The sequence below is a fragment of the Aquarana catesbeiana genome, linkage group LG05 (genome assembly GCF_042186555.1).
Source record: "Aquarana catesbeiana isolate 2022-GZ linkage group LG05, ASM4218655v1, whole genome shotgun sequence".
NCBI classification, from domain to species: domain Eukaryota; kingdom Metazoa; phylum Chordata; class Amphibia; order Anura; family Ranidae; genus Aquarana; species Aquarana catesbeiana.
The window spans coordinates 144,493,649-144,505,795 of NC_133328.1; the positions used below are offsets into that span (position 1 = coordinate 144,493,649).

The window sequence follows — 12,147 nt, forward strand, 5'->3', positions numbered from 1 at the left end:
GGACCGCTGTATTTAGATGATGGCTTTATTTATCTATGCTGTGTGTAAAACTAAAGACTAAGGTTGAATAAATATATAAAAGAAGACTTTAAACGCATTTATCTAATTATTTGTAAATGGAATCTACAATTAAGCATCCTTATTTAATAGTTGTAAAGTATAACTGAGGTTATTTAAGAGGGCAATAGAGTTTAAGTTATTTATATATATTTATATTTGATAGACCAGTGTTTCCTAAATCTTGACCAGTCATAAACAATCACAACCTTTGTAGTATCTGGAACCTTTATCGCTTAAATTTACAACCTGTGTCAGAGTTTCATCACTGGAACTTGAACACAAGCTTTGGCTACTCAGGCAACACCAAAGTGGAATGCCTTTTACGCAGAACACTTTACCGGTTTCACTGGTATTAACTTTGCTGTTGTGACAAATAAAACTTAAAGCGGAGCTCCAGCCCCCCACCCCCCCAACCAAAAATTAAAAGTCAGCAGCTACAAATACTGTGGGTGCTGACTTTTAATACTAGGACACTTACCTGTCCAGGGATCCCGCAATGTCGGCACCCCAGCAGTTTTTTCATTCGACTCTCGGGTGCTGCTGCCGCCAATGCTTGTAAGGGAAATCGGCAGTGAAGTCTTGCAGCTTCAGAGCTGGTTCCCTACTGCGCATGCGTGAAGCCTGCTGCGTTTTCTGAACGGCATGTGGCAGTGGAAGGAGGAGGGGGGCCAAACTTCCGGGTACCTCGTCATGGTGAGGTCTCCCACAAGCGGCCTGCCAAAAACAGTAGCCAATCAGATTTTATGCTTATTTTATTTATCACAGTCAGATCAATGAAATATGTTGATATTGTTAGACCTCTTTCATACTGAGGCAGTTTTCAGGCGTTTCAGCACTAGAAATAGAGCCTGTAAAGCACCTGAAAACTGCCTCCCATGTAGCCGAATGTGAAAGCTTGAGTGCTTTCATACTGGGGCGGTGCGCTTGCGGGACGCTAGAAAAAGTCCTGCAAACAGCATCTTTGGGGCAGTTTGGGAGCACTGTATAGAGCGCTTCCAAAACGCCCTGCCAATTATAATTATTGGGCAGCGCTTCCAAAAGCCTGAAAAGCAATCCGGAAGCGCCACAACATGGGTGCTTTTAACCCCTTCTTCATACGCTAGCGGGGGTTGAAAGTGCACTGCTAGCAGCCAAAAAGCACCGCTTAAGCAGCATTGAAGCACCACTAAAAAGAGCATCGCTTTAGCACTAATGCTTGGGCGGCCCCAGTGTGAAAGTAGCTTTAAAATTGTTAACAGTGTAATTTCATGAGATAATTTATGATGGAGTGTTTAGGGACGGAATTGGGGGTGGGGCAGGGTAGGGGTTGGGTGGGACAACTGATGGGGAGTAACTCTTAAGGCCTGGTGTCACGGAACGTCCCACACTCCGCTTGAGTGCTTCCGTCAGTATACCGCTTCCTAAGTTCTGGAACACGAGTCCAATGGATCTGGCTATAGGAACCCCCAAGAACTAGACAACACCAGTCTTGGAGTACATCAGGATTAACTCTTTATTTGAGATATCACACACATTTATACAGCAGGCTGACTCAAAGCTAACCTAATTAACATGAGCTAATTTACTAAAACATTTACCCAGACCAGATGACAGACTTGTGGGCACCGAGCTTCACACAGTAGTATAAACACAATAGCTGGAGCTAATTACAATTAACAATACAAACAACAATCTCCCCCCTCCTCAGCCTATTCATCAACAGTTCGTCTCCTAGCCAGTGCTGGTGGCTAATGTGATCAGCTCACTCAATTAACATAAACACAGGTAGTTGGAGTTGATGACACCAGCATCTCCTCACAGGATGTGTCCCAACAGTATAATTCAGTCTTATCATTCTAATATGGCATATAAAGGGTTCCCAGAGTCTGTGTGTTTTGGGGGGACATGGAGCTGAATCCAAAGTAACACCAACTCCAGGGTCCCCAGGCATACAGCTCACAGAGAGCACCATTCCTCCAAATGCTAGGGCCCATAATCGGTGGGCAAGAGGCTTGCGTTCAGTCCCCTCCAATAGCCTCTGTCCCGGGTGAGTCTGTCACATTTCTCCCCCTTCAAAGGTTAACTAACAAGGTCCCAGACCTCCACCTGGTCTGGACATGCGTTAGTCAGACAGAGTGAACTCACATAGTCTTCCTGCATGATCTCCTTTCTTGGCTGCACGGAATAGTTGACCTCAGTAGGTGTGGGGCAGAGGTCATTTACTCTCTGTCTGGCTGCCAGGGCTTCAGCTGGATTGTTTTTAACATTCCTGGGCTCGGTCTGCTGCTGGACAGAGGGGCCGATCACCCCAGCTTCCTGAAGCTGTAGAGAGACACTAAGTGCTAGGCAGAGGCCAGCGGTGCTCTGCCCTGTTGCCAGCGATTCAGCTGGGAGTAGCAGCTCCACTACATCAGCTTGTCGTCGGAGAGAGGGGCCAACTGCCCCGGCTCCCTGGAACTCCACAGTTGTTGCCAGTGCTGGGAAGAGGTTGGTAGCACTCTGCTCTGTTGCCAGCACTTCTGCTGGGGACTCCGCATCCTCCGCTCCAGCTAACCGTTGGGGCAGGAGGCTGGCTTCCTCCACTCCCAAACTGTGTAGTTGCCACACAACTCCCTTTTCCATTCCCTCATCTGGCTGCTGGGACGACATGTCGATGGTACTGTCTCCCAGGTGCATGGATCTTTGCTGGGGAGGAAAGTCCGCTTCCTCCACCCTGGCCAACTGTTGGGGAGGGACAACACACACCTCCTCTCCCTTCTCCCCCTGTATCTGCTGCTGGGAAGTCATTGCCACCTTCTCACCCTGAGCCTCCGAAACTGCCACAGGTGTGGGGCAGAGGTCTTGGACCCTCTGTCCGGTTGCCAGCACTTCTGCTGGGGGTTTGCTAGGTGGTTCCTCCTCTACAGAAATGTCTATTAAATCCCCAGTCTCTGGAATTGGTAAAAGTGTGGGACAGAGGTCTTGGACCCTCTGTTCAGTTACCAGATCTTCAGCTGGAGAAGTTTGTTTTAACTCCATAGATGCTGCTGGCAGAAAATCACATGTCCCTGTCAGTGTTGTGGGAGAAAGGCCGACTACCTCTTCTCTCAAGAAGGCCGAAGCCACTGTTGGTGCTGGGCAGAACACAGTGAACTTTTGCCCTGATAGCAGCTCTTCTGCTGGAGGCTCATCAGGTTGTTCTTCCTCAGCAGAAAAGTCTATCAAATCCCATGTCTCTGCAACTAATGTCTGGGGATAGAGGTTCACCATCTCCTGTCCATGGAACCCAGAAGATGCTATCATTTCTGGGCAGAGGTTAGCAGAGCTCTGCCCTGTTGTCAGCACTTCAGGTTTGGGGACGGCAATCTCCGGATTTTCCACTGCCGATTCTCTGGCATGCTGCTGAACTTGTTCTAGCAGTTTCCTGTATGCCCTTTCCAGATGCTGTTCCTTCCTTAGCAAATGGTCCAGATCAGGTTTGAGCTCTGAGACCCCTGCAAGACCGAGCATAGACTCTCTATATTCTCTCAGGTCCTCAAGGTCAGGTTCCCCTTCATCGCCAAACATAAAATGATCTGTAAGGCTCTCCCACAGCAATCCAGGGCCGCCAAAGTCATATTCCTCCGGAGAGCATTCTGTTGTCTCCCCTAAATATCCCTCCTCTGCGTACCATTGCAGAGCCCGATAATGATTGTCCAGCTCTATCTCCTGCTGGACCAGCGTGTCCAACTCAGTCACCCATTGCTCCTGGGGCCGCTCTCCCAGGAATGCCATCCGCAATGCCCGTTGGTCACTGGCCCGTTGCTCTTGGGTTGGAAAGCACTTGCCCTGTTTTATACCAGCGAGCTGGAGGGCTCCGATCCAGAGCCCCACCCGAATCTGCTGCCTGAGCTCCAGGTATTCATCCTTAGACACAGTCCTGGTGTATTTTGAAAGGATGATCCGCAGCAGCCCCGGGAACTCTGATGCCAGGTCCATATTTCCGCTGGGGTGACTGAAGTCTGCTATGCTGATCTTGGATCCAGTTGGAGGTTTGGATGTCCCAGACTACAGGAAGCTTTCCCGCTGTTTGCCACCAATGTCACGGAACGTCCCACACTCCGCTTGAGTGATTCCGTCAGTATACTGCTTCCTAAGTTCTGGAACACGAGTCCAATGGATCTGGCTATAGGAACCCCCAAGAACTAGACAAAACCAGTCTTGGAGTACATCAGGACTAACTCTTTATTTGAGATATCACACACATTTATACAGCAGGCTGACTCAAAGCTAACCTAATTAACATGAGCTAATTTACTAAAACATTTACCCAGACCAGATGACAGACTTGTGGGCACCGAGCTTCACACAGTAGTATAAACACAATAGCTGGAGCTAATTACAATTAACAATACAAACAACAATCTCCCCCCTCCTCAGCCTATTCATCAACAGTTCGTCTCCTAGCCAGTGCTGGTGGCTAATGTGATCAGCTCACTCAATTAACATAAACACAGGTAGTTGGAGTTGATGACACCAGCATCTCCTCACAGGATGTGTCCCAACAGTATAATTCAGTCTTATCATTCTAATATGGCATATAAAGGGTTCCCAGAGTCTGTGTGTTTTGGGGGGACATGGAGCTGAATCCAAAGTAACACCAACCCCAGGGTCCCCAGGCATACAGCTCACAGAGAGCACCATTCCCACAAATGCTAGGGCCCATAATCGGTGGGCAAGAGGCTTGCGTTCAGTCCCCTCCAATAGCCTCTGTCCCGGGTGAGTCTGTCTCACCTGGCTAGTAACTAAGTACATCAAATTTTAAGCCCTGGGTAAACCAACCCTGTATGCCACCCACATGCCCCGCTGTAACATTTATTTAATGCTTTTTGCCTTCCTGTATGTTAAAGCTCATTCAGACAACTGGTAAACCGCTGCATCTCTCTGTACTTTCTTAGCAGGGCTTTGTCTTTTCCATGGAGGAATGGAGTTGTTATTCTGTTGGACCATGGGCACGGTGAATGCATCATTGAAAATGGATATGCTGAGGGATGCATTTCCATGCATTTTTGGACACCAATGTCTATCTCTGCAGTCACTTTGATTGTGTCTTGCGTTTACCACCATTATTTCCATCCTAAAATATGAATTGCTTAAACTATCAAAAAAAGTATTGCCCACTCCATAATGACCCATAAAGATCATAGAAGCAGATACTTGTGATGTTTGTTCATTTGAAATAAAAGTGGCTGGAAGAGCATGAATTAAATACAGGCACCCACATACCTTGATTTACTTTCAGTGTGCCCTTGGAGACCCAAACCAAATTTGTTTTAATATGCAGATATCAACTTGGAGATGGCTGGTCAGAAACATGGTCCATCACATTTAGTGAAAAGCTAGGCTTAAGAAACAAACAATTTTATAGGATAAGGTAGTTGTTTGTTAACAGAGCAGTCCAGGTTTAAATGATTCAAGTTTCTAACTGTCATCCATCCACATTCTTTATCTCTCCAAAGTTTTATGTAAGCAACTCTTCAGGATAAAATTCCAGGTCTACCATTGGGACCATTGTAATGTTGTATTTCTCCCTTTTTACTATTTATAGATCATGTTTCATGTAGTAGTTGGGCTGTGAGAACAGGCTTGGGAACTACTGCAAGATATTTTGTCAATCAAGTACCCATGAAATGAAAAAATAAAAAATAAAGTGGGTAATTTCATTTGTTGAAGCAAAACCCCAAAACAAATGGATATTGGCTCTAACCCTCCTCTGCTTTATTAGTGTAATATCTATAAAAGTACCCAAAAAAGAGAGATACTTAAACTTAAAAATGCTGACAGCTCCCAACTGAAAAAAAATGTGTCTTATGTGTATGAATTTATGTATTTTATGAAGACTAAAGATATTGGTGTTTTTTGGGAGCCATCAGCATTTTTTAGATTAAGTATCGCTCTTGTTTGGGTAGTTTTTGAGATATTATACCAATTAAGCAGAGGGGTAGAGCCCATATCCATTTGTTTTTGGGTTTTGCTTCAATGTGTAACGTCGTGGAGGGCTCCCCCACCAGACAAAAATATGTAAAATACAGACCTAGCAGAATTGAGTTTGAGTTTTTCCATAATCATTTCACTTGTTCCCATCTACTTAAAGTGCATTTACAGCCAAATCTTTTTGTTTGTCGTTTTATATGAAGTGGGGAAGAATTGTAGCATCTGTAAAATATTTTTTGCTGTATGTGACCTCACTGAGAAGAAACACCCTTTCGAACATCCTGCTAACCATTGTACAGAATCTGATTGGAAATCCAAAATTTTACAGCTCCCACTGGAACAAGGGATGAAAAGAAACTTTAAAAAAATACTACAAAGGATATACCGTAGCACATGTTTTAGGCTACCAACAGGTGACATTACTGAAAAAAATTATATTCACAAAAAAAACCCACAAAGGCAAGGTCCTGTGAGTGGTAACACTAATGGTGCCTGAACCCGTATATCAGAGGTGGTGTATCCAACAACAATCATCTAAAAAAATAAATAAATAAATAAAAATCACAAAGGATATAGCACCTGCTATAGGCTACCAAGACAACTTGAATAAAGGAAAGTGATAGTTGGCACTCAGGATGACATCCAAAATAGTATTTCTTTAATAAATGCATGTACAAAGCTGTAAAACAGCCTACCTGTTTCGGACGTTAGTCCTAAGTCATGGCTTACTAACTTACTAATGTCCGAAACGCGGAGGCTGTTTTACAGCTTTGTACATGCATTTAATAAAGAAATCCTATTTTGGGTGTCATCCTGAGTGCGGGCCATCCCTTTCCTTTATTCTGGTATGTTGGAGGTGTTGGCAACCTCAAGGTCAGAGCTTTTATGTGGGAAGGTTGCAGCGCCTACACACCTGTTTTCCCACCAAGACTACTTATTGCTTATTATGGACATAAAAAAATATAAAACTTCCAGTGAGAAAAGCCCTTAAAGCCCCACAGGGGTTCATTCCCCCCCCCAAAGATACCTCTACCCTACTCCTCTATATCAAGACCCACCCCAGCCCTACCCAACCCACAACAACCCCTACACTCCCCTCTCTATGATATTAACTATAGAAGTCCACAAGTAACCTGCTATGATAGTCTGCCACTGCTCTGTGGACCTATTAATTAGGGGGCAGTCTCTGTGTAAGACCAAAAGCAAGATGCCTTCTATATAAGCCGGGTCCAGCCTGCTAATTAATGATGCCAATCCAGTCTTTTATAAGTACAACAGCTGATAGACCTGTGGCTCGTTGGCGGAGTGTAAGACCGGATGCAAGAGGGCAAATGCTACAACTCAGGCAATTCTTCTGCCTGAACAAGATCTGTAATCCACGGCAGTCTCTCCTTACTCCAAGTCCTTCCAATGAAGCCAGGTCTAGCCTGTTAGTTAATGGTACTAAGCCAGCCTATTATATATAAATATAACAGCTCACTGACCTGCGGCGTATGACTGAAAAGCTGAACTGTGACTGGCCCCCTGTGCTCTAAGTAGTTTAATGTTTGTCTCATGGCATCTTGCTGATAGATAGTGTTCTCTTTCCTCCTTCATAGGAAATAGGTGAGCAGTGTTTAAGGCAGCTTGGCTGTGTTCCATAGGCGTGCACTCCAACATGACAGTGGGACATGAACTGTTAGGGGGGCATGCGTTTTACTCCTCCCACTGGTCGAGGCTTCCTCAAAGGATAGTAGGGCTGGGGTAGGTCTTGGGATAGAGGAGTGGGGTGGAGGTATTTTTTTGGGGGGGGAGATAACCCCTGGGGCGTGCTACTGACTTTTTTCGCTGTAAGTTTTAGATTTTTTTATGTCCATAATTAATAAATTGTCTTGGTAGCCTATAGCAGGTGCTATATCCTTTGTGGTGTTTTTTTAGATGATTGTTGTTGGCTACTCCTCCTCTGATATACCGGTTCAGGCACCATGCTCCCTTCACATCTAGGCATCCCGGATCGTGGGCAAGAATCGCGCAAACAGAACCGCGGTCCACCTGCAGCCCAAAAGTAGTTCTGGAACTTCTTTTGGGTGACAGGCTTACCACGATTCTGTTTGCACGATTTTACCACGATTCATCAGGGGACAATCGCAGCAAAATCACTCTGCGATCAGGATGCCATTGGAAGTGATGGGGATCACGGGCAGAATCACGTGATCCGGGACGACTAGATGTGAACGGAGCTAGTGTTACCACTCCCAAGATTTCGCCTTTGTGGGTTTTTTAGTGAATAGAATTGTTTTCAGTAATGTCAACTGTTTCAGTGAAAACTATTAAAAAGGAAATTAAGGGAGACAAGAAGTGAAGAAAAATGTCCCCAATGGGACACAGGCATCAAGAAATAAATAAATAAACTGACAGGGGGTTTTAACTCTTCCCCGCTCTATCCAAAACTAAATATTGTCATCATTATAACAAATGGCTATCTGATCCTTCAATTGCTCAGCCCCTGATGTCATAAATATAATTATTTATAAATATAAAAAATATATAGTGTGGTAGGTTTCTTTTCATAATTCTACATTCCTGCAGATATTTTGATATACAGTAAAACCTTGGTTAGCGGAAACATGCTTGTAATCCAAAGCACTCATATATCAAAGTGAATTTCCCCATGTGAATAATTGGTTGTGGAGTTTCCATTATTTCTAAAGTGCTTCAGTTTATAGTCCATATAAAAAGATTTTAGCAGTGTGACCAGGTTGTGTAACTATAAAATGTCCATCCACAAATGGCAGCCTCCACAAGGGGATTAGAAGCAAAATCCAGCTGGAGCTACAGAGTATAAAAGAGCAGAGAGGAGTTTCTAAGAGTCGGTTCACACTGAAGCAGCACGACTTGTAGCGCGACTGCCTCAGGCGACCTGCACAGGACAGCAGCGGTGACTTGCAAAACGACTTCTATATAGAAGTCAATGCAAGTCGCCTCAAGTCGCCCCCAAAGTAGTACAGGAACCTTTTTCTAAGTCAGAGCGACTTGAGTAGCTCCTATTAGAATGGTTCCATTGTACAGAACAGAACGCGACTTGTCAGGCGGCTAAGTCGCCTGACAAGTCGTCCCAGTGTGAACCGGTTCTAAGTGTAGCAACATGGTTACATTTAATGAAGGTACAACATTTAGCAACTCACATGGTTGATGATTAAAAGAGGCACAAGTATGCAGGCCTCAGGGTAAAGCTGTCCACATAGACCATTCTCTGCACCGCTGGCTCTCACCAATGTCAGTCTGCAATTGTGACCGGGAAGGCTACCCTGCCATAGAGCAATCTGAAAGCAAGGCTTGAAGTGCTCCTGAAGCGCAGTGTGGAAGGGATGATATAGATAGCGGTGAGGAGGACGGTCTATGTGGACAGCTATACCCTGGATGCGCATGTTTTAATCTTCAACCCTGGGAGTTGCTAAATGTACCTTAATTAAATGTAACCATATTGCTACATTTAGAGGCGCCTCTCTTCTCTTTTATACCCAGTTGTGATGTGACGCTACTTGTTCAGTGCCTTGAAAAAGTATTCATACCCCTTTGAAATTTTCTACATTTTTTTCATGTTACAACCAAAAACCTGAATGTATTTTATTGGGATTTTATGTGATAGACCAACACCAAGTGGCACATAATTGTAAAGTGGAAGGAACATGATAAATGGTTTTCAACATTTTTTTTTACAAATAAATATGTAAAAAGTGTGCCGTAGATTTGTATTCAGCCCCCCTGAGTCAATACTTTGTAGAACCACCTTTCGCTGCAATTACAGCTGCGGTTTTTTGGGGTATGTCTCTATCAGCTTTGCACATCTAGATAGTGACATTTTTGCCCATTCTTCTTTGCAAAATAGCTCAAGCTCTGTCAGATTGGACAGAGGGTGTCTGTGAACAGCAATTTTCAAGTCTTGCCACAGATTCTAAATTAGATTTAGGTCTGGACTTTGACTGGGCCATTCTAATACGTGAATATTCTTTGATCTAAACCATTCCATTGTAGCTCTGGCTGTATGTTTAGGGTCTTTGTCCTGCTGGAAGGTGAACCTCCATCCCAGTCTCAAGTCGTTTGCAGACTCTATCATGTTTCCATCCAAGATTGCCCTTTATTTGGCTCCATCCATCTTCCCGTCAACTCTGACCAGCTTCCCTGTCCCTGCTAAAGAAACACATCCCCGCAACAAGATGCTGCCACCACCATGTTTTAAGGTGGGGATGGTGATGTACAGTGTTCATTTTCCACCACACATAGCGATTTGCTTTTAGGCCAAAAAAGTAAAATTTTGGTCTCATCTGACCAGAGCACCTTCTTCCACATGTTTGCTGCATTCCCCACATGGCTGCTCACAAACTGCAAACAAGACTTCTTTTGGCTTTCTTTCAACAATGGCTTTTTTCTTGCTACTCTTCCATGAAGGTCAGATTTGTGGAGGACACGACTAATAGTTGTCCTGTGAATAGATTCTCCCACCTGAGCTGTGAATCTCTGCAGCTCCTCGAGAGTTACCATGGGCCTCTTGGCTGCTTCTCTGGTTAATGCTCTCCTTGCCCGGCCTGTCAGTTTAGGTGAACGGACATGTCTTGGTAGGTCTGCAGTTGTTCCATACTCTTTCCATTTTCTGATGATGGATTGAACAGTGCTCCGTGAGATGTTCAAAGCTTGGGATATTTTTTTATAACATATTCCTGCTTTAAACTTCTCCACAACTTTATCCCTGACCTGTCTGGTATGTTTTTTGGCCTCCATGAGGCTGTTTGTTCACTAAGGTTCTCTAACAAACCTCTGAGGGCTTCACAGAACAGCTGTATTTATACTGAGATCAAATTACACACAGATGGACTAATTAGGTGACTTCTGAAGGCGAATGGTTCCACTAGATTTTAGTTATGCTGCGTACACATGACCGGACTTTACGGCATACTTGGTTCGGCGAACCGGAGTCCGTCGGACAATTCGATCGTGTGTGGTCTGCAGCTGAATTTTTTTCCCCAAAAGTTCGACGGAGCTAGACATGAAACATGTTTCAAATCTTTTCGACGGACTCGAGTCCGGTCAAAAAGTCCGCTCGTCTGTATGCCAGTCCAACGGACAAAAACCAACGCTAGGGCAGCTATTGGCTACTGGCTGTGAACTTCCTTGTTTTAGTCCAGTCGTACGTCATCACGTACGAATCCGTCGGACTTTGGTTGATCGTGTAGGCAAGTCCGTTCATTCGGAAAGTCCGTCATAAAGTCCGTTGAAAAGTCCGCAGGACAAAGTCTGCCGTAAAGTCCGCTCATGTGCACATGGCATTAAGGGTATCAGAGTAAAGGAGGCTGAATACAAATGCACGCCACACTTTTCAGATAATTATTTGTAAAAAAAATAAATAAAACCATTTATCATTTTCCTTCCACTTCACAATTATGTGCCACTTTGTGTTGATCTATCACATAAAATCCCAATAAAATACATTTACGTTTTTGGTTGTAACATGACAAAATGTGGAAAATTCCAAGGGGTATGCATACTTTTTCAAGGCACTGTATAGCAAGAAATCGCTTGTTTATCAAGTCAAAATTTACAAAAAATTTTTGCTTGTCTTGCAAAACACTCTCAGACCAAGTTGCTCTCAGTTCAAGGTTTTACTGTATATCAAAAGTGTATACTGTAAATAAATGGTAACATTTTTACATGCCATGCTCATTCTGTCAGTTCATTTCCTGTCTCATTCACTTATTCCGATCACCCACTTTTCTAAATTTATATCCCAGTGGGGCGCTGAAAGTCAGCTCTGTTCTTCAAGATGAGGATTGTTGGGAATCATGAATATCAAATTGATCAAATTTCTATGTTCCAGGTTCACATTATTAAATGGTGAATTATATTTGATACCCAATATTGCTAGGTCAGTATTTACATAAAACGCTTTTTGCTTAAAACTTTTTTTCCTATTTTTATAGATGTGAATATTTAGCTGTCAAAGCAAGACCTAATGTTAAAAACGTGAACTGTTAACTATGAAATAAACTGAGTCCAGGACTGAGAAAAGCAGATTACTTAAGGTAGGACAAAAACTGTTAATTACGTTATATGAAAAATAATATATCTATTCTTGACGCATGTTTTGGGGTTTGGTTTTTTTTTGAGAAAAGAGAAAATAGT

The 12,147-nt window shown here is 43.8% G+C and overlaps 1 protein-coding gene across 4 annotated transcripts in view; it reads left to right on the plus strand.

Moving 5' to 3' along the window:
• Positions 1-12,147, plus strand: part of RARB (retinoic acid receptor beta) — a 1,235,115-nt gene that overhangs the window by 386,039 nt on the left and 836,929 nt on the right. For all 4 annotated transcript variants that reach the window (XM_073630253.1, XM_073630251.1, XM_073630250.1 and 1 more), the window contains one exon: positions 11,946-12,047. The gene's annotated coding sequence lies outside the window, so the exon portion shown is untranslated. The remainder of the gene's footprint in view (positions 1-11,945; positions 12,048-12,147) is intronic.